At 42.3% G+C, this 23,741-nt stretch overlaps 1 protein-coding gene across 1 annotated transcript in view; it reads left to right on the top strand.

Moving 5' to 3' along the window:
* Positions 1-23,741, top strand: part of RBM20 (RNA binding motif protein 20) — a 109,595-nt gene that overhangs the window by 58,995 nt on the left and 26,859 nt on the right. The window lies entirely within an intron of this gene.

Here is a 23,741-nt window from a genome sequence, read left to right as displayed (position 1 = left end):
GTAGATGAAAGTAAGCTAGGGGAGCAATTTAAGGCATCCCAATTTGGTCTTGATCAGTTTAAACAGTGACCGTGTCTTGCAGTTTATTTTGAGTTACATTGAAAAGTTTGACTCTGCCACTGTGGTGTGACACGTCGATGTGCAGATTTTGGACTGAGTCATGTATTGCAAATGCACTGAGGCCCTCATGTGAACATTAAAAGCATCTTCTCAGCTCTCACATATGTTACCCAGTGGAGACTGAGTCTGTACTGTCAAGTTGAAATATTTCTCTTTGGCTGAGATGAATGGTAGATCAAGAATACAGCCTGTAGGGCTTTCTGCATTTGCCTTTACTTTTCAGGAAGTTGAAAGCCATGACAAAATATATTGGACCTGACCAAACATGTGTCACCTCTGATGCCTGAGAAAGAAATCCAAGATTTTGCGCATTAAGTTCAGGAAAAACTTGTTGGTTTTTTGTTTTGTTTTGTTTTTTTAATAAGAATTTTCTTAGTTTTTGTTTTTGTTTTTTTTTTCCCCTTAGATAACATTGTTTTAAAAGGAGATGCCCACAAATCTGTCTGTATTTCTAACAGGATTTCTGTGGGTCTGTTGTATGAAAAGCTGTTGTAAACTTCTCAGTGCTCTTTCAAAGAAAGTAATTGTGTTCACAGATGTGTCATTCCTGCATCTACAGGAAAGTGTAACCAGATTCTCTTGCAATCACAAGCTATGACCAACAATATGTACAGGTGAGCACACACAGAAGGAATCTCTTTGGTGTGCATCCTTCTCTTGACATATATTAGAATTTTTAAATGACATATGAAGTATTCTAAGTATCTCCAAGTAGTTCTCCATTGCTCTACTTCTCTGCGATTTTTTGTTTGTTTGGTTTTGGCCACTTGCTTTTAGTAACTGTGGAGAAAGGAAATTTTAGAAGAGTTTTGAAGATGGAGGGTAAGTAAGCCTTAGATTTCATAGACTCAAAATCAACCAGGTTGGAAGAGACCTCCAAGATCATCCAGTCCAACCTGGATCACCCAGCCCCATCCAATCAACCAGACCATGGCACCAAGTGCCTCATCCAGTCTTCTCTTGAACGTCTCCAGGGATGGTGACTCCACCACCTCCCTGGGCAGCCCATTCCAGTGGGCAATCACTCTCTCTGTGAAGAACTTCCTTCTAACATCCTGAGACCGTTGCACTCATGAGGAGGAAGAGGGAAGAGTAAGCAAGTGGGCCCCAAAGCTGATAAGGCAGGAAGGAAAAAAACATTAGTAGTGCTGTGAAGGGTTTGAAGGTGATAACAAAGAACAGAGAGTCTTTATGCCCTGAAACCATTTGAAGAGGGGGAACATGACACAGGAGCTGTGTCATGGGTTGAATGGGAGGGAGCCATACAAATCCTATGAAGGAGGGGGTATCTCATTAATTGAGACAGGAGACACATATTGAAGTTACAGCTGTAACCTGGGAATAAAACAATACGGAGAGAGAAGCAGAAAAGTTTGATCATCGCATGCTGGAGAAGAGTAGCAGGGTAGGAAAGAGGACAAAGAACAGGTGAAGCCACAAAAGACACCTAGAGAGAGAAGAATGATGGTCAGCATGGTGAGAACATGCCAGGAGGTTAGGGGAGATGCACTATCGGTTTGATCTTGCCTGGGTGTTTGTTGAGACTATTTTCAGGTCAGTTTGGGAATACACACATTGGCCTGATACCGTTTTCTACTTGTGTTCTACTTGTCATACTGTTTATCTATTCCTTGTGCAGTATGAATCAATTCATCTGTCTTTCACTCAATCCAGAGAAAGATAAGGAGAAGGCAAGTGCATGGGCTCTGTCTCTTCTTTCCTTAATACTCTGAAAAAGCTTTCTCGCAGAGGGGGACTCAGGTTCCTCTTGGGTTTGTTACATTCTGAGGCCAGACATCCCCATCTAGTGGTTGTTCCACCTTTGCTCACCAAGTACCAGCCTGGCAAGAAGGATGCTTTAGGAGCATCAGTAAGACCAGTTGGAACCCTGACAATTTTTACAGTGCTCTCCTGCTATGAGTGTAGAATAAAGTCCTTATAAATTCGTTTCCAAAATGAATTGTTTTTCCACTACTTATAGTTTGCATGTGGAAAACAATTTGCTGCTGTATTGAAGGGAATTTTATTACTGCTTCTGCACAGCAAATGCACACAGAATCGTGGAAGAGGGAGGTTGAAGGAGGTTCTCCTTCTCCTCTATTCTGCCCTGGTGAGACCACACCTGGAATATTGCATCCAGTTTTGGGCTCCCCAGTTCAAGAGGAACAGAGATCTACTCGAGAGAGTCCGAGGGAGAGCTACCAGGATGATGGAGGGACTGGAGCATGTGCCCTATGAGGAGAGGCTGAGAGACCTGGGGCTGTTTAGTCTGGAGAAGATTGAGAGGGGATTTAATAAATGTTCATAAATGTCTGAGGGTTGGGTGTCAAGAGGGAGGGGACAGGCTCTGCTCAGTTGCACCCTGTGATAGGACAAGTGGTAATGGATATAAACTACAGCACAGGAGGTTCCACCTCAACATGAGGAGGAACTTCACTGTCAGGGTCACAGAGCACTGGAACAGGCTCCCCAGAGAGGTTGTGGAGTCTCCTTCTCTGGAGACTTTCAAGACTCATCTGGATGCATTCCTGTGTGACCTGTGCTAGGTTCTATGATCCTGCTCTGGCAGGGAGGTTGGACTCAATGATCTTCAGAAGTCCCTCCCAATCCCTAGCATCCTGTGATCCTGTGAATGGTTTGAGCTGGAAAGGCAGGGACACCTTCCATTAGACCATGTTGAAGGTGTTTGAAAATGAAACATGAAAATGTTTTTCACTCTTACATATGTGGGAGTGAGAAACATACCTAGAGTGAGAATATAAAGCAAGATCAGACAAACCCAGTTTGTTAGCAGAAAACACTTAGTGAATTATATTACATTAAAGTGAAATCATCAGGACCCTGTAGCATGTACAATAATAGCAGACTCATATTTCTGTTGCACATAGTTCTTTGAGGTCTTTCAGTGGAAAAGATAATCACTTGGGTTTGTTGTTGAGGTCCTGCTCCCTGAAGGTCTCACCATTACTCACTGGGGTTTTCCCTGTGTTGCTGGTGTTTGGTGGGGAGCCAGGAGCAGTTTCAGGCTGGTGTTTGTCTGAGATTTGCTCTGGTGAGGATGATAGTGGAGCCGTACATCCCTCCCTGGCTGCAAGGGGACTAGTGCTGACAAACACAGTCAGGCTGTCACAGCCTAAGGTGAAAGGAGACTTTTAGGGCTGCTTGGGACTGAAGAGGAAATGGGAAGAAAAACCCCTGTCGTTTCAGCAAACTGAAGGTGCATGCCAGGCTGGTGATGACAAACCCCTGGCTCCTTCCACGCCAGGTTGGTGATGACAAACCCACAACTCCTTCCTCACAGGAAGCTTTATAAGTGCTTTCACCACTGTGGAGTCCCTGCCACTTGTGGGCAAGGCAATCTCTTGTGAGTTTGACTGCAGGATTGGAGCCAGAATTTTCAATTTCTCAGTCTTGGCCTTTTAAGTCCTTCTGCTTCTCTCTTGAAGGCCGTTTTGCTTTCTCTACATAGATACATATTCAGAGATTACAAAATAATTTGTTTGATCCTTCTCTCTCCAGTCAATTAAAAACTCTGGAGGGCCAGTTGATGTTTGCTTTGTGTCAGGTAGTACAGTCAGGCTTACAGCTGCCTGCAGAGTTTTTGCAGGGGTCCTATCCACACAGCTTCCCCTCTCTGATACCCAGCATCTGTCACAGCACCTGGGACTAAGTATTTTCTTGCTGTGTAAGTTATGCACTGAATTTCTCCCTCTGAAAATGTGGGTTGGTTCTTAGATGTTCTTAGAGTCCTTGAACAGCCTGGTCTAGTGGAGGGTGTCCCTGCTCATGGCAGTGGGGTTGGAACTAGATGATCTTTAAGGTCCCTTCCAACCCAAACTATTCGCTGAATGTATGCAACTGTGTGGGGAAAATATTGTCTGGAAGTAGCCCCTGTTGCTGATCAGGGAATAGGGTCCAAGAGGAAGGAGAAAACAGCTGCTTGTCCCATCTCCTGCTGCGTGTGGGGGCTGTCATCTTCCTAAATGCCTGGCTGAGTACTGGGTGCTGAAGGTGGTGTCTATGGAAGGTGAATCGTTCACTTGTGTTTATTGCTGGAAATAATAGTAAGACTATTCAGCTGAAATTCTGAGAACTTGATGTGTTTTCACATTTTTAAAAGGAGTATTTTTAGCATGTATTTTATAGAGTAGTTTTTCATAAGGTCTGTTCAGTGGAAGTGACCTACCCAGGTACTTTCTGTTCCCACAGCAGAACTTCCACACTACATCTGCCTTTTTTTTTCTTCCCCCCCTCCCCCCCTTTTTTTCCCTTTTCCCTTTCTTTTTCTTACTTTTTTTTCTTCTTTTGTTTTTGTTTCTCCTTCTTCCTCCCCGCCCTTCTTTTCCCAAGCTGTTAATGTCAAAAAAGCCATTGGGTGGCAGTGTCAGCTAGCAAGCATCGCCATTATTTGCTGAGCTAAAAGCAAAATGGGTAGCAATGATCAGAAATGACAAATTTCTTTAGATAAAAACCGATGCATTTTTTTCTGTTTGAAGAAGCTGTGTTTAACTCCACAAAGCATATGTTTTTAAAACCTTTTAAAGAACACCTATAACTAATGAAAGGATAGAATGCATTACAACAGGTTTGCAGTGGCAGGTAAGGCTTTTGAATCTGAAGTTCTTCTTTTCTGTGTATAATTTCAACCAGGAAGTGAGAGGAGTCCCTCATATTTTATGGTCTAAATGCAGTGGAAGGAAAAGTTTTTCACCATGAGGGTTGTGAGACACTGGAACAGGTTGCCCAGGGAGGTGGTAGAAGCCTTGTCCCTGGAGGATTTTAAGGCCAGGCTGGATGTGGCTCTGGGCAACCTGATCTAGTGTGAGGTGTCCATGCCCTTGGCAGAGGGGTTGGAACTAGATGATCCTTGAGGTCCCTTCCAACCCTGACAATTCTATGATTCTATGAAATCCACCCCCCACTCTTCCCTCCCCCACCCCCAAGAAAAAAAAGAAAACACCCACTAATAAGAAAATACAGAACTTTCTGCTTATGTCAGATTTAGGAGGGCAGTTAACTGCCTCTGCAGTTACCACTCAGGAGGTGTTTGGAAGGACTCAGCAATAAAGAGGCAGCTGGTGTCACTGCTTTGCTGTTGCTAAAGGAATTCTTCTGACGCTCAGAACTCTGACCTGGCTGGTGACCATTTTTAATCTCATGCTAACGGTAAGGGGAAACTGCCATGCAGGAACTCGGGTAGACCACTGTGAGTCTGTAGGTTGTGCTTGCACAGAGGCTGAGGTGCTGCTTGAGCTTTGTGTTCCTGAGGATAACAGCATCTGAACAGCACCTCAGAGGTTTATTTCCATTTTCTTTTTACTCGCTTTTCATGATTGGAAAACAGTATTTGTGAAGAACCACTATTCTGCCTCTAGAAGCAGCAGACTTTAAATATCAGTGTGTTTGTAACGAGTAAAACTTACAAACTGCCTAAGAGTGCATACTTTAGGTGCTGATTCTAGGTAAGGTTGAGTTCTTCTATAGTAGGAGTCATAGTTATTTTTGTGAGCTACAGTGTAGTCTCAGTTCTAGATGTTTTCACAGAACCACTGTTCCTTACATTCATGGTGTTAACTCTCAGCACTCTCTTCTAAGTTCAGGCTGGCAAGACTATGAAAGCCACAGGCTAGTTTTAGCTTGTTCATAATATCTTTCACTTCACAAACCCCAAATGGGAACGTAACAGCAACAACAACGAAAAAAAAAGCCCCAGGACGATGTTGTTCACATCTTGCTTTCAAATACACCAGATAATGCCACTTGTTTAAGCTTAGTCATGTCTGGAGGAATGTCAGAAGTCTGCATCACATGAGCTGCTCCTCAGATTTCCCAGTTCATATCAGCACATTTTCCTGGGGAGCGGCAGAGCGGAGGTGTTATTAAAATGGCTCATCCTATATGTTAGTACTGATATTTAAATCTCAGGTTTAGATCTGTGGGGTTTGTACAGCATTTCATACTTACATTCAGCTGCTTTATGTGAAAATCTTTCTTTTCTTAAAGAGTATGCATCAGATGGAAGAACGTATATTTTAATTAACTATCCTGCCTGCATTCTCGTTGATATCTTCCTTTTCTGCTCAGCCCTTAGGTTTACCATCTTAGGTCTTTAGCTTCGTTTTTAACACTTCTATCCTCTCCACTGCATGATCTGTGTGCAGACCTGCTATTGCCTGGAGATCAGGAGGCCAGGAGAGCCATTGGCACATCCTTGCTTATACTCCATGTCAGCAGCCTTCTCCAGAGCAAACATAGAGTACAGTGGTCAGGGGGAGTGCCCAATATAATCTAGCTCTGTTGTCTGCTCTCTCCTGTCTTTGTAGGGTTGGTCATAAATGTACCACATACAGAACATGGAGATGCTCCAAACTGAGCAGATCCATGAGCCTTTCCTCTTCAGCATCATTTTTTGGATGCTCAAGCACCTCTGTACTCATCATACCAGCTGTGCAAAACCTAGGGAGAATGAGAGAGGAGGAATCAAAAGAAACTGGCAGTACTGAAGCACTGGGCTGTCTTACATCTTGCTATCAGCAGGCTTCTGTTCAGGATAAAATCTGCTCAGTGTGTCTGACTGCCCCAGGGGAAGGTGCTGGCTGTGTTCCCAGGGCCCCTGAGCCTGTTTCAAGACTTAGAAATTGATTTGTGTTGCTTTGCAAAGCCTCCAGCCTGCCACTCCCACCCCCGTGGTGCATATGGAGTTGGGCACCCTGCATGTGTCCATATAGGGAAGGGTGTAACTGTCTTGTTGACATGGGCTAATCCAGCCAGGCATGCAAGGGCCAGCAAAGTGTGATGCTCACATGTAGCGTGGCAGATGGCACTTGGGACTGGCTGTCTCCAACACACCCCCCAAGACTGACATACAAGACAGGGAAAGAGTTTTTTTGTGTACCTCTGCGTGCTTCTGACAAAGCCACTGAAGAGCTGGGCTGTGGGAGCCTCATGTGTTGAGCCACACTCATTCCTAGAGGAGAAAATTAATTAATCTTTGCTGCAAATCAATGGCAGCTCTGCAATACTTGTAATTTGTTCCAAATCAATGCCTTGTATTAGGTGAAAAGAGCTGAGCAGAACAAAATATCTTGCAGTAAACAGCATCCTGTACTGGTAAAAGCCTAGCTGGCCATATCCTTTTCCATATGTATGGCCAAATGAGACAAAACCGAAGTAAATGCTTCATTACTGAGTTTATTTCAGTGACATCTAGGTAGCCTTCTTTAAGCTATCCATATGGTAATGCTGGAGCAGGCAGCAGAGCTTAATGTGTGTGTTATTCTCTTTCAAACTCCAATGGTGAATGGAGACAATGATGAAGGGGCAACACCATCCAAAAATGTTACTGACACAGAGACCACAGGCCAGATCCCAGTCAGAAGACCTGACTGAAGGCTTACTATATCTGATGAGACAAAGAGACTTCAAGAGTGGTCTGTTGTGCAGGAGAATTTTAGCTAATCTGATTAGGTAATTCAAACACAAGGCACCTTTCAAAACTACCCAAGATGCCTTTTGTAATTGTGCTTGATGCTTACACTATCTTCAGCTGCTGTCCCATCCATCAGTGTAGTCCACTGCATTCACCATGGACTACAATACAAAACTCAGTAGCAATGGCAGAAAAGTAGGAAAAAGGTCACCAAAGCAGGTAATTGTCATCTGGTCAGAGATGGGAACCAGCCAGCAGTAGTACAGAAGGTCAGCCTTTCTCTGCAGTGAAAGGTCTTTAGCCCACATTGCACACACAGGCAACTGGAGGTTTACTGGTCCTGTTTAAAATCTATTTTCCCTGCTAAATCATATTTTCTATGGAGCTGAGAAACTTGTATTAAAGTGTTTGATTAACACAGTAGCTGAACCAGCTACAGAACAAGCGTGGATGGTGGACACGCGAGCAAATCCTGCACGCTTCCTTCTGGGTGTTCAGAGGTTTGTGCTTGCTTCTCAGCTCAGCAGTGGTTTGCTTGCCTGGGAATGACCATTCAACAATTGAATCTGACCTTAGGTGTAACACAGATGTCATCCTGTGACACTCAGAGGGTGCTTTCACCCTCCACAAACCAGGTTTTACAACTCACTCCAGCAGGTCTGATGCCAGGGAGCAGGAGCGACCCTGACAGTAGTCTGCATAGTTTATATCAACAGTTGGATTTGATGCTGCCAATCTCTGACGCCTTACTCTCTACAAAAACTTGAGCAACCAAAAAGCAGAAAAGCTGATATGGGCCTGTAATAGATATTAGAAAGATTATGCACCCGTAATCCTAGATAAGGTTTGTCACTGTTTCTTGATGTTATGTTAAAAAGCATTTATGAACTTAGAATGGATTTGCTAGTGGTCCTTCCAAAAATGTTAATGTCCAAGCATCCCAAAATTTTAGAACCACTGTTTAATGGAGTTGTTTCTGGCCTTAATGTGTAGTTGAGATATAGACATGTGAAACAGATATGCAGTTTTCCTGTCTGTCATAAAGAAGCTGTAGATAAAGTTGTCTGATTCCAGTCCTAGTAAGGAAGCTGGTTTGCTCTCCTGGCCAAATCTGGCTGCAAAAGAAATTGTAGCTGGATTCTTCAGTTATGTGTTTGAATATTACTTTATGGAGCAGGATGAGAGCTCAGGGAGAGTGACTGGCTGTAAGTAAAAGCAGAAAAATTACCTGCATGAACTGTGAAGATAGCTTCTTAATGTCTTCTTTCTCAAAGGAAGAAAACAGTGCTCTGTTTACTCTGTATGTCATGAAAACTGAGATGGATGGAGCCAACTTCTCCAAATGAACTTATTTGACGGTTACAGAAATAGGGAAATTCTTACATCAGATCTAACCACAATTCTGTCTGTCTGCCACTGTCCCATTTCTTAGGGTAGTCTAGAAAGCATAACTGTAAAGCTAATTTTTGTGGAATATGGAGATAAGCTTTTCCAACCCCCACCCCTGTAGATGATGGTTTATGCCAGGAGATTTTCAGCTCAAGTTGCATCCAGACATCAGGATTTGTCATTTATTCAGTAATCTCCTCTGAGTGGGGATGATGCCATATCTGGAGATCTTGGTCCTTTTTTTTTTTTTTCCCCAATTCTGCTGTTTAAATATTCAAATTGATTCGTCACATCCCTGCTTGGCTTGCTTTGATGCCTCTGACTTTTCAGGATGTTTTCCAAATGACATACTGATGGCTTTTGTAACGCTAATACTATGATCCAAAAGCTCCAGAGAACGGGGCAAAATCTGAAATATTTTTTTGCATTAAGAGATATCAGAGTCCAGAGGTTATACTAGACAATTTATATGAGAAGATTGATGCCTGAATTAGAAAGGCATGCCTAAACAATCCACAAGTAGAGTATTAGGGAGCAAAATCTCCTTAAAAGCTGCACCATAAGTTACAGCTCCTCATCAGATATGTTATTTCCTTTAACTCAATGATTCTTCACCACATGTGCCCACTGCTCAGTTAAAATTTGTTCTTAGCTGCATTACTTTTATCTCCTCAGGCTTTTATGGAGATACAGTAGCCTCAATGATATTTTTTTTTCTTACCCCCAATACTCAAGGCCTGCTTCTTTTCTCACCAGCACCTGGAAACATATTACCTTAGCAGAGGTCATCAGGCAGTTGGGAGGCCTTGCATGTGCTTACAAAAGTGGATATTGAAGCTAGCACATCATTCCTGTCTGAAAACAATGAAGAGCCTCTCAGGTGAAAGTAGGTCAGTTGGGAGGCTGCACTGTCTCCCTCTGAAGTGGATTCTCTTTCAAAAGTAACATTTATTTTTGGCCACTTTTAGCTAAGACAGCAAAAAAGACTGGAAAGGTGCATTATAGAGAATTTCAACTGATGTCTTCTGAATGGCAGAACTTCCTTCGGGTTGGCAGGGGGAGAACGGGAGTGAGGAATACTCACTGCTTTTTTTTTTTTTTACTCAGCTCAGCAGATAGATGAGGCATGCCCCAGGGATGAGATTTGCTAAATTGCCTGGAACGCTGTTGTTCTGGGGCAAGTTCTTTCCCTGAGTGTGAGTATCTGATGACAGGTTAGGGAAAACCATAGAGCTTTAGAGAGTAAATCTTTTCCATCTCCAGAGAGATCTCCAGGCAAGCATGCAGCCTGCCTGCTAGGTAGCGTTGTCTGAAATCAAATCGCTGTGTTACTCGCCTTGCTTTTCTCAGTCATTGGCCTGCTCTGACTCTGTGGAAAAAATGCCAGTCCATCTGCTGACACAGTGCAGTTGGCCAGCCCTGCCCATGCCACCGATTGGGCCAGCAGCTGCAAGCAGGGAGGAACCTGCAGCATTCAGTCACAGGCCATATGCGGGCAGCGGTGAGGATTAGCTCTGCTCCTGGCCGGAAAGGTCCCAGCACGGTTCCCAGGCTGAACTCACCATATGTGTTTCACGTGGCTGTCCTGAGAGTGACATGAAATGGAGAGTTCAGATTCGAGTGAAAGTTGGTTTGTGTTTCTTCATCCTGTTTAATGTAATGCAGATGCAGAGGAGAGCATGAGGGCATCTGTGCCAGGAGGTGATGTGACAGGCTGTAGAAAAGCCCTGTAGGTTTCACTAATTCCTTCTCCTTTCCCTGAATTTTCCGCTCTTTCCTGATAGGAGTTGCATGTGTGAAGGAGCACCCTTGGACCATCTGTTAGGTGCCTTTCCTCTTTCAGTCACAGTCTTAGTCACCTCTTAAAGATTGGGGGGTTTATATTTGGAGAAAAGCCAGAAACTTGAACAGTAGTTTTTGCCTTTGGAGAGGTGGGGAGAACTTTCTGATGTGATTTGGGAAGGAAGGAAGAAGGCAAGAACCACATTAAAAAACATGCGTGGAGACTCTTTGCAGGCTCCACTTTGAGCAAGTGTGAAGTATTGCAGAAGTATAATTTTTTTAAAGGTAGGAGGTGCATATTCACAGACTTACTGTAAAGCAGTTTCGGAAATGGGATCTTCCATGGAAGGATCATGTTACATATAGAATGCCATCGCTACTGTGAAAGGTTTCCAGACTAATGCTGTTAATTGCAAAAAATAAGTTTAACAAGCTCTTGCTGTGTCCCAAGAGGTTAGTAGAGTGGCCAGCTAAACAGCTGTAAGGAGAGTGGTCTGTTGGGCTGGAGGGACTAATGTAGGCAAAAATAGGAAAATTTGTCTTATTTTGATCTTTGGGTATGGGAAAAGAGCTCATTTCTTCTTAATTGATTTATATATAAATGTATATAAACAAACACACACTGTGGCATGTTAGAAGCAGGGAGAGGAAAAGCACTTTTTTGTGTCTATGTGAATATTTTGAATAATGTGATATAAAGCATAAACTATTTTGACTTCGGAAGGTGCGAAATTTGTTCACGAAAAGATTTGGTTTAACACAGTTGGGTCAGCAATAAGAAGAGACCTGCTGAGAGAACTTGCCAAATTCTGCATTAAGGATGTGCAGGTTTCCCACTGCCTCTTGCCCTTGCTTTAGGGTCCCAGCAGAGTCCATGGCGCAGGTCAGCGCTCATACGCGCTTGGGGCAGCGGATTAGCACCGAATGATGAATTTCAGAGCAGACAGATAACTGACTTGAACGGTAATGTTAGCCTAAATGGGAACAGTGTCTTTGCTCAACACCTCCGCTGTCCTTAGGAGGCAGCCAGCCCAAACAGGGACAAATTGCTCAGGGGTTAAAACATGACGTATTCGAGTGCACGTTTAAAGAAAGTGTTAAAACTTCATCTGGGTACTGCTGGGCTTGCTTTGTAAAAGTCAGTCCTTAGACTTCATTTGAGCATCGTGTCGATTCTACAGTTCACCTAATTAGACTGTGACCCTCTCACTGGTAAGATTCCGTGGCATTACACTGTGCAGAAACAAGATTTTGGTGCTGATACATGAAGAGACCGAGAACATATGGCATAAACATCAACTGATATTGTTTGCCATCCACACTTGCTGCGTGTAATGCAACAAGACCGGCTCCTGGCAGCCACGTGATCCGCCTTCCAGTCCTCCATTTGGGGTGGGGAGGTTGGTGGTTTGTTGTTTTTTTTTTTTCGTTCCTAAAGTTGTGACTTTCTGGAAAGAAGCTTGTAAATAGTTGGGGAGCAGAAAGAAGGTAAAATGTCAACGGGATGTTACCAGGAGACATGTGCACAACGCTGACATCGGTTCCTGGCTGCACTTCCTCCGCACCAGTTCGCTGCTCCCAGCAGCCTTATGTGTGGCAAGAAGGTAAGATCATGTCGTGTCATCCATGTCTTCCTACTGAAGCCCCTGCCTTCCCCGTCCCCAGCAAGGAAGGACACTAATCTGCCAAGCAGAGTGTCTTGGCAATCTTTAAAACTGAATTTTCAAGTACAACTCTTTCTGTGGTGAAGGGAAAAAGGAGGCATCCGCAGCTCTGGCGGTAACAGCTAACTGGGATTTCAAATTAACAATACGATCTGGTTTGTGCCTTAGCTCCTTATAGTGCTTAGCATTATTTGTAATACCAGGGCTTTTGTACTTTAAAAGACATTCCACACCAAGTTGTACGCTATTGATTTGCCATGGTTAGCCACCCTGTAATAAGCCTCATAGCCTGTGTGAGTAGACACAAAGCAGAACTATATTAGTTTCATTTGCAACCAGCGGGAAAAGAATTATTTGCAAAACATGAAAGAAGTCGAAATACCAAAATATTTCAAAGATGGTTGAATTTGGAAATGCTGTCATTAGACTGTGAATTGAGTTCCTTGGAATGAAAAGTGACATTCTTAATAGGACTTTTTTTTGTTGTTGTTGTGTTTCTCTTTTAATAACTGATACTGTATACCTCAAAACGGCTTTTTATTTTCAGAAGTAAAGGCTAGGAAATAAGATGATTTAAAATAAAATAATTATATACTCTTTAAAAAAATAACCAAGAGCGGTCACAACAAGTTCTTGGACATCTTGTCGCAGAGAAAATCCAAGTCCCAGAGTGTTTTGCAATTAAAAGATACATCAGTAATACAAGGTGTAACATCTACTATGTGGAGCCGCAGAACGAATTAAAAGCTATTTTTTGTTGTGGAAGCTGCTAGCAGGTATAGATGACAGCCATTGAGCAGAGCATTATGTGCAGTATAGTAAAGATGCACAAAACCAGCAAGAAAAGGTTGAGAGGAAATAACACACTGCTTAACCAAAAAGTAGTGGCCGGCCGGCTGCATTGACAGTTTTGTCAGCAGGACTGGGTGAATGCCCAGCTGAGTGTTGTGCATAGGTTAATATCTTCACACTTTTTCTTTCCTCCCAGCTGCCACATGCAGTGTTCTGAAACCTGATATTTTTTTCATCAAGAACTGATTATTATTTTCCACCTTGGTATACTAATCAATTTTACTGTGCCGAGCTTGGAGCACATTAACTGTCAGTTACTCCTAATTAATGCTGAAGGCAAACAAAAAAGGGAGAACAAAATAATTGACATTATTTAATATAAAATGCCTCTCCCAATTTTGTTTCCTTTGTGGGAAACTCTTTTGGTCCTTGTTCAAGATTTAAGCACTGTCCTGGTTTATGTTTTCTTTCACACAAGGTTGATTGAATGGCAGCTTATTATTCAAGACAATAAATTAAACTTCTGAAAGCTGAAGGGTTCCAGCAGTTCTGGCACAGGCTGTTTTCTGCCAGGAGGAACACATTGAGGTCTGATTCATACCAACTGCTGCCCTTTAATATAAGAAAAATATATAAAATTTCCTGTATTTCTTTTAAGATTCACATTAAAATTTCTTTAGCATGGAAACTGGGATGCATTAAAGAAGAAAGTGAGCTAGGCTAAAGTACATTGCATATTACTTCCATAGAACAGTATTAATATTACGACCTAGTATTAAATGCTGATTTCAAAGAGATCATGAAAAGAGAACAATCTTCTTTGATGCTTTATGCTTAAATTAAATATAACTGAAAAGAGATACAGGAACATTGCTCTACATTGCTGTTGCTGCAATGAAATCAGGAAGGGCTTTGCAAGAACAGTTCAGTAACCGCTGAATTAGACCTGGGCTTCTTAAGATTCATGTATAATTTATGTATAGCAGTTATGCATGTGAGTATGTAAACAATAGGGGTTTATACCATTTATGTGCTGTTAAAATATGCATAAAAGGGAAATTGAAAAGTAGGCCTAAGTACCTAGCTATGTAATATAGAACTTAGGAAATCCACAGTGATTTCTAAAGAGAGATCCGATTTGAAAAATCAGTGAAGCTTTGTTTTCTTTGGGTTTGGTTGTTGGTTGGTTGGTTGGGTTTGGGGTTTTTTGTGGGGGTTTTGTTGTTTGTTTATTTTTTAATTCATTACTTTAAAATGTTTAGTTTTAAGTATTAGCACTAAAGGAAATCATACCGACCACTTTTTAGGCAGGAAGAGAAAGCAAATCATACTGACCACTTTAGACAGGAAGTGTTTCAGCGTTTCTTCTTGTACGCTCTTGTGCTGTGGTGCATAGCAGTGCGTAGCATTTAAACAGCCTTTAGAGGTGGTGGTGATAGTAGACTAATTAGCAAGCGGTTGTGGTGCTCCTGGGTGAGTTTTAGTTACGAGTTGTCTCTTTTCATCTGACCTAGAGTAAAAGCAGAAGAGCTCAGGTTTGTGCATGACTTTTGTAGCCTGTGCCATTATCGTTACAAATGCTGATTAGAGTTCTTCTGGAGACTGAATTTGCTAATATGCCTTTTCATTATCTTTTCAAATATATCATTGGGATTAGTATTTCAAAATAAAAGGATAAAAAATGGTGAGTTTAATGTTTTGGGGATTTTTCCGCAAATGGCAGCACTTTTCTTCGAGCACAATTGAAGCTACTTAGAAATAAAAAAAAATCTTAGTACTTTCCCCTTTCCACACTTTCCTGTCTACAAACTGAAAAATACTACCTTTGTAAGAAGGCTTTTATATTGTCTTATAATATTGTGAAAAAGAACTGGTTTATTCAAATGAGGAATTAATAACACGCCTACCACATTAGTCCTACTTTCAACACACGAATAAAAATGGCTGTGCCTCCAGGCAGCACAAGATACTGACACACTCAGACTTATTATTCTTGTAGTGGTTTACAATGCCACACAAAGAAACACATCAGCAGAAGGTGCACTGAGATGTTACTGTAATGTCTTTTGTAGTAAGTACTATATGCTGAGGATTATTTTTCAGTTTCGGATTTTTTTTTTTGAGATTATTTTTGTCTATGTGCTTGTGTAAAAAGCCTTTGAAAGGATTATGACTTGGTTTTGCTTTTTTGGGACTCTTTTTGGGTTTTTGTTTGTTTTGTAAATGTGGTATTTTTCTTTTTTTTTCCCCACCAAATTATAATATGCTTTCCAGATCATTTCTCCCCAGATTTATTTTCAAGAGGAGGCTGGGACAGCACTGCAAACATGGAGCCGTGCGGCGGAGAAGCAGATGTATGGTTCCTGAAGCCAGGGTGCATTTGCTGGAGCTGCTGACCCTACTCCCATTGGTTTTACCTGGCTCTGCCAATGTTAATCCTGGTCCCAGCCTCTTTGCTCACCCTATGGATTTGCATTATTGCCTATACCACCTTTTCTCCTGCTTTTTGCCTCCCAAAAGGCCTCCTGTGCCCCTTGGCCTTGCTTCGGGGACGGCTGCACGGCACCCCGACACTGCCAGCTGCACAGGGGCCGTGGCGGCTGCTGGGGTGAGGAATTTATTGGGGACCCCCAACAGCCCTTCTTACAGGAGCCCTGCTGGGGTGCTGGTTGGTAGGGATAATCTATCCTGGGAACTTTGCACCATAATGTGCATTCTAAGCCTGGATGATAAGCGCTGTTGCAGGCAGGGTGCTGGGGAGGCAAGGCATGGACAGCGTGGCACAGCCAGACTGTCACAGGATTCCCTGAAAGCTTCATAAAACTGTGACACGATTTCTCTGCTAATTTAGATCTTTGCAACATGTTATACAGGGCATGGATTCAGTGCTATAACTATTTCTTGACAGGTTTTAGTATGCATTTTAAAATACATTTCTTTAACTTCAGTAAAGGATTACATTGCGTTGGGAAGCTGTTGCAGATCGATGGTTGCAGTATGGCTAAAGGAATTTGTGCGGCTGTCTAATGAAATTGAAAATGTAGACCAATGTTCCTGTGTGCACACTAATCCTCAGAGACATCTTTGACATACTGTGGCACATCATCAAAATGAAACAATGTTTAAATGTCACAAGACAAAAAGATAACTATCCCAGCATCTGAAAATCGTTACTTATAACCTTATTTTTAGGTCGTACATTCACTCAGCTACATCCTTTACTTGAAAGGAGTTTGAACTTTGCCTAATTAAATATTTATGGAGAGATGTGTTGCACGAGGGAAAGCAGAAATAAGCCCAGTGTGCAATCTGGAGTTCTACACAATATAAGAAATTTATTTCCAGAACAAAATGTATACTGAATAATAGGGAGAGGAAATGTGATGGCTGGTACCGACTTTGGTGGTGCCTGGTTTTGTTGTTCTCACCCTTTAAGTGTGGGCTCTTGTCTATGGCACTGGATTCAGCATTTGAAAACAGCTAAATTTCTGTAAAGAAACCAGAACATACAGTTGTTTAAACAATCCAAAACAACTCTCCCAGAACTATAGAGCAACAGCTGTTAATAAATCAGTCTTATCAGAGATGATGATCCACACTTTTATTCTTGCAAATGTAAATAGGAGATGTTGGGGTGGGGGATGTGTGTGTGTTTTGGTTTATTTTGGTTTTTTAGCAGAGGTGACTATCAGGGAAGAAATGTTTGGCACCCAAAGCACAGCTGCAAGGCACATAAGATGCCCTTGGACTACTGGTGTTTGAATAAAAATGGAAAAGTGCATCATGGATCATGGTTCCCTTCTTGGAAGGGGTCTTTAGTCTATTTGACGCTTTCCTTGATGACTTGGGTGAACAAACTATCCTTTAAGTCTGCAGCTAGTGCTAAAAGGAGAGGATTTACAAGTGCTTTGGAGGTAGTACTGGAGGGAATCCAGAATAATCCTGAGATACCTGAATGCTGTGTTGGTGAAGACCATATGAAATGGTCATATGATAAATCCACTGGAAGTCAGTACAGCCGAGCTCCAGAGATCCCTCCCAACCAACATCTCTGGGCAGTAGCTTTCAGAAAAAGAGCTGTGCTGGTACAAAGAAAAGCAGTTGTACTGAGGTTAACAAGCAAATGCAAAACACAAAATGTGTAGAGAAAAGAGCTGGAATAGTTGTAGAGAAGATTTGATAGCAGCTGCAGAAAGGTAGGGGAAGCCCTTCTCCGTGTGCACGGGAAGACTGCTTTGTGCTGTCAGCAGACAGCCACCATAGGCTTTAAGAGGAGATTTATCAGACAAAGGTGTGTTGAGTGACTAATTGTCACTGAAGGTCATGAAATCTCCACCAAAGTAGGTTTCCAAGAGCAGATTAAATAAATGTGTCAAGAGTGGTTGAATTCAGCGTGATCCTACCTCAGGTACTGGTCTAACCATCCTCCTAAGATAATTTCCAACTTTATTTCTGTGATAGCACCCATTATCCAATATATAGCTACTGTGTTTGTCCCTTTGTCTTGTCCCTTTCCCAATGGAAATTGCTTGATGTATCTATGTAAAAACAAAGGTCAAAAACATTTTGGCAAAAAGCTTCAAATGAGCGAAAAGGTCTCTCAATAGAGGCAGGCCCTTAACCCTTACCAGCTCTGTAAACCTTGAGTTTAGCAGCTCTCTGATGACATTTTGCATTTCATCCTCCAGCTAACTGTTAGGTTGGGTGATTGTCCAGATAATAGTTTACCACTGTCAAACTTATACAAAACTCACTTGGCAAAGCACATGTATACATTGGCTGATGCTTTATTTTTACTCCCCCAGTAGTATAATGAAGGGCTTTAGAAATCATTATTTGGGATAAGGAGGGTTTTACTTGCAGCTTATAAATGTATTAAAGTAGCTTAAGGTTTTTAGTGCTCCCTATCATTAGCTGAATTTACTGTGAAATTTGATCTTTCTTTTTTAATAATTTCTAACCAGAAGTCAGAGAAAAAAAAAAAGGAAAGAGGGAAAGAGGGGAAAAAAAAAAAAAAAGCTTTGGGGGCAGAAGATTTCAGAGCTTAAAATATAAAGGTGGAGGGATTTTCTCCTTTCAGCAGACTTTCCATGCTTTTCTGACCAAGAAAGCCACTTTACTAAAACTCAGAGAACTTCTTGTGAGGCTGAAAAGAAAGTAAAGAGTCATTTAGTATTGGCCAGATGTAACCCAGAATATAGGGAAAAGTTCCTGTGTAAATTTTTGAACCAGTGCTCTAATCCTGATTTGAACACCGGTGTTGGGTTTACTCAACAAGCAAAAATGAACATAACCCTTCTATTCTGAGATGAGCACAACATTCCATAAAATATAAGAAAATTGCAATAGTAATTATTGGTATTATTATTATTACAGTAATTCTAATAATTAATATATGTTGTTGGTATTTCTGAGCTTTGTCTTTGCTTTTCCCAGTGTTTGAAATATGACTTTACAGTTCCCATGGGCTCAAGAGGCCAAATTCTGTCCTCACATGCAAACCTGTAATCTCGCTGTAATATCTTATCAGTTTCACCTATATGATAATTAATATTTTCTTTTTTTTTCAAGGGCTTTTAATTTGCTTTTTTAGTACAGCTGCAGTTGTTCTGTCTGAGTTTTAGAGAAGGCAGTCTCCTGCGTTATGAATAAATGAGACATTACAGGAAAGGGACTTCTGTGTAACAGAATCTAACCAATTTTGTGTTTGGATAGTTAGGAAATGGTTCTCTTCGATGTATACAAGAGTCCTGAGTTAAAAATGTAAAGTTTGCTAACTGTTGCAGAAAAAAATGGTTCAGAAATAGCTATAATGGATGAAAAACCAGCATGCTATTGCAAATACAGTCTCAACTCTAACCCTGTGCTTGGAAAAGCAGTGCGCATTTTGGAAGAACAATATCAAAAAACTATCTTTCAAAGATTTGAGAGGTAGATCTAATCATATGTAGAGGCAACTATGTTATCAGGGAGGGAACGTAAAAATCTTAGATGATGTGCAAGAAAAAAAGTTCTGCACTTCCATGAATTAGTCAATTGGCATTTTAAGTATTTAAATTCACACTCTACGGGGTATTTCAAATATTGGTGAGTATAAATACTTCCTCAATAAACAGCTGCAGCTAACATAACTTCATTGTTTTGGATTTTTATATTTATTTCTTAAATAAAGTGCTGGGTGACACTTTAAAATCCTTCATTTTGTCATTTGAAAATCAAGCCCCAGGTTGTCGATTTGTTCTAACAGACATGTTTTGTGCTCAAGCTTCTCATCACTCCTGCAGACAGGATTACTCAAATGACCCAGCCACCAAAATATTTATCTGTGACATTCTGGATTGCTTGCTGTTCCTGGATGCTAAGAGTGTAATGGATTACAGGGCTAGCAGAAGGGGTGAATTGATTTATAGCAATATAGCCTTGCCAATAGTGTTTGTAATCTCGCTGTGAGTATTGTAGCAGTTGATGCATATCTTCCACTCCTATCTCCTAGAGCTCTGTGCAAACTTGCCTAGTTTGTGGCTTTCTTTGTGGAAACTGTATGGCAGCACTCCTCCCCGTCCTGATTTTGGTAAGGAAAGGCTGCCTTGGGCTTTTCTAGTTGTGCAAAGAGACTGCTGGTGTAGCCCAGCTGTACACCTAATGTTAAATAAATAAATGAAGAGGACAACGTCAGCTTACTTTTTACATTGCTGGCCTTATAATTGGGAATGTTTTGCCCGGGACAGAGCTAACTTTGGCTGACGCCGATGAAACCTTTGGGCGCTCAATGGAGAATGAGAGCTTCATTCAGCTGCTTTGAGTCATCTTGTGGCAGAGACCCCCCACAAGCAGGTGGGGGCTGCGTTTTTGTAACCTGAGGACTACCTGAGGTGGGAGGTGTGTGTGTACAAGTGGTGAATGGCCCCTGCAAAATGGCTTAGCTGAGCGCCATCTACACGATTGTGGTTTCTCGTAGTTTAGTAAGTCTGTAGCAGGTTTATTTGCAAAATTATATTATGAAGTGCATAAATATTATGATTGTAGAACAGGAAGAGGGAAAGAAATTTTCAAAGCCATGCACACTGTCCCATGTGTCTGTCATGCTATATTTCATAACAGAGCAGAAATCCTCAAATTTGTGTGTTGCTCTAAAAGATGTTTTATACACACTTTTTCTCCCAGCCTCCCATCTGCATATCTGCTTCTCCATGAATACGGACTTCCTCCTTTGCTTGATTAGATGATAGAATATTCTCTTTCTGCTGTGGAAGGATAGTAAGTGCAACCCGAAACACCCTGAAATCTGGAAATTCATAACAGGCAGCTGGATTTTGAAGCTGTGGCAGTTTCTTAATCTTTTGGTGCATAGGAGCAACCCTCCTCGTTATAATTCTGTCCCTCTACAAGTGCCTTGGAGGCTGCAGTTTCTCCTTAGGGCATTTCTTTTTCTGCAGGTAAGGCTCCTCACAGCCCTCCTCACTGCTTGTTGGCAATCCAGGAATGAAGCTGGCAGGGAGCAGGGTGCTGGGTCCAAAACCTGTTGACCAGAGGCAGCCCTCCATGCAGGGCACTCCTCATGCCCAGCTGCAGAGCCCAGAATTGATTGCAAAGTTGGGGAGCAGCAAGTGCCTCAGGCATGCCCAGTCATGGAAAGTTCAGGCAGGACACTGCTTATGTGCGGGCAGGTTTTCATAGAGGCGGTGCTCCAAAGCTGGTCAAAATCAGAGGAGCCTAAGGGAGCTTCATTGCGACAGTGTCAAGTGAGATGGTTTCAGTGGTGAGAGGGAGTCCGTGCATGTGTCCAGCAGGTAGTCACCCGAGCAGGGAAGTGGCTGCAGCTGTCGGGGTATGCATGCTGCTGCGTAGGCTTGCAGCTCAGTGGAATTAAATTGCTGGGAAGAGGAGTCATCCGCAGCTCCTGAGCCTGAAAACATCATATGCTGGCTGCTGGCTTTTCTTTTCTTTTTATTTTAAGACCACTGGGCATGCTCTATGTGCATTTGAAAACTTTTCAAACAAAGTTTATGACTTGCTGAGCATACAAAAGGTATAGCTAGCTATAAAATGAAACAATTGTCAGGACTGTGGCAAGTCCCACACAGCACACCATAAGCCAATATACTCCAGATGGTGATGGTGCAGTACAGCCCAGGTACAAGCTCGGGCTGTGTTCCCCAGCAGTGACAACAGTGTGCATAACTGTGAGAGCCTCTCCTAGGAGAGCCCCTCAAACCCTACAGGGCTCCTTGGTAGCTTTTGTGGGTCCTCAGCATCTCACAGGCTGAGATTTCTGAGAGCCTCTGTGTTGTTTTGATGGTTTATGCCCCGACTTTCATCCAAAATTTGCAGCAAACTGTGCTGTAAGTGCAAGGCAGAGAGTAACTGATGGAACCACACAGGGAAACAAAAGGCACCTCAGCTCTGAAGCACACTGGTGTCAGCTTGTGCTGGCAGGGAGTCTCATCATTACATAATGATGCACTTATCCAAACGGCGTTCTGTATTTTGGGAGACAGATGTGCCTTGCAGTTGTTAGTGGAAGTTAAATATGAAACCCATTCATTTTCTCTTAGTCATACTTTGGATTTAAGCAGATGTTTTCCTAATTTGTGGTTTTCAAATGTAGCATGCTGACAAGACATTTGTCATTAACTACAACTTCATCCATGCAGTTTGGCAAATTGGCCAATTATTAACAGTGAGGGTTGCATGGCGGTTGATGGATAGCTCCTGCTGCTTTGAAAGGCCTAAATTGAAACTCAATACATTTTTACAATATAAATTAATTGAGCTTTGGACCACTTCCCTGTTACTAAGTGCTCTCTGCTCTCATTTTCAGAGTGAACAGCCATTTGTAATGCGCTGAATAGCTGTGCCATCCATGAGCAGAGGCTCCTGATGGTGGAAAAAGTGATGACTAACATTTTTCTGGTAGGGACATGAAAATGGATGATGGTATCCAAGCACAGGCAGCATAACATAGGGAGAGGGAGTATGGCCACGGAGTAGTGTATGCACATGTGGACCAGGCTGACTTTGCAGCAGATGATGCTGCTGGCATCCTGGAAGGGTGCAGGGAAGGCAGTCAAAGCAGGGGGAGTGGAGCTGCCTGGAAGCTAGTGCTGCATAGTATTTTCCATTGTAACATTTTTCCTGCTTTTAACTTTGCTAGGCTTTACCCAATTTAATGTGGCATTTCCTGGTTTGCGTTTGCAGGGTTTGATGGGTTGGGGGGAGGAAGAGTTGTTTGTGCTGTGAACTAGTGAGATGTCCCAGATCTGCTTCCTAACATTAGAAATTACCGTATGCCTGAAAATATAATCTCCTATTTTCCCAGCTCTGGAATTCAAGCAGATGATTTAGTCATCATTTATTCATCCCGTGTATGAGACTTGAAGGAGAACACTGAATATACCTCTATAAAGACTTTGATTTTTACCAGCTGGCACTGCAGAAATTTTGCCTTACAATCCAGCTGAACTGGGAAAACTCTTCAGGGCGGTTTGTTTGTAGTTGCTCCAGCTTCTGGCACATCATTTGGGTTTTTTCTTCCTCTATATTTGCATCTGCACAGGCTCATGCAGAAGCCTGTTGCAGAACAGGCTGCCGTGCACAGTGATTAAATGAGAACTTGTAAACGGTTAAAATAAGTACATGTGTGTTTCATCTTGCTTTATGCAGACAGATGTGCTTGGTGTGATGTACCTGCAGGGCTGGCTTTACAGTCCCATTTGATGTCCGTTTCTTCATGTCCCCCTGCTGTGTGGGAAAAGCAGCAGCAATGTCGCGGCAGGGAGGCAGGAGGTTGCATAAAATGTAGAAAAGAGAAAAGCTATGAATTTGGGGCTTGTATTGCCACTGCTTGTGGTCTACATTAGAGTCCCAGGGGGACTGAAAATGAGCTCAAGGCCTGATTCAAAGGGATGTTTTAAAGAAAGCCATTTCGTGTACTTGTCTTTCTAGTAACTTTTTGATTGAAAGGGATGTGTGTGATGGTTTGAAACTGTCTTTTTATTTTTTCCTTGCAAAGTTCAGAACAGAGAAAGTGAAAGAGTGTAAATAAGTCACTATTGGGTGTAAGAAAGCAAAATAACGATTGTTCTAAACACTTCCATTGGATAGATAGAAATGTTTAAGAACTATTACCCAAAACAAAGTAGGCATTCTGCACATTCTGCGTTCGGCAGTGGGGGCAGTTGCTGGGCTGTCTGGCTGCTGTTTCTTCTTCTCTTCTGGCTGAAGATAACACACTGACCTTGGCAGCTAAGTTAACAACTTTCTGCTCTAACTAAACTCTGCTTCTCTGTCCAGGGGGGTCTGGGGGGAAGCTCCTGGGAGAGAGAGAGGCCCCTTTGGGAGGGTCCCCTTGGGGGGAAGCAAAGGGAGATCGGTTGTGCTTTTTCTGTTGATTGTATATATTTGTGAATGTTGTGAATTTTGTATATTTGTACATATTCATTGCATTTCATTGTAGATTTTAGACTCTGCTTGTAAATACAGTTTTTATTTGCTTCCAGACTGGGCTAGCCTGGTTATTGTCGGTGGGGGGGTGGAATTTCAGCTCACACCGACACAGATGTGGC

Source organism: Indicator indicator, chromosome 7 (assembly GCF_027791375.1).
Source record: "Indicator indicator isolate 239-I01 chromosome 7, UM_Iind_1.1, whole genome shotgun sequence".
NCBI lineage: Eukaryota > Metazoa > Chordata > Aves > Piciformes > Indicatoridae > Indicator > Indicator indicator.
Note: the sequence above shows the minus strand (reverse complement) of the source record. Positions and strands in the feature narration are given on the sequence as shown.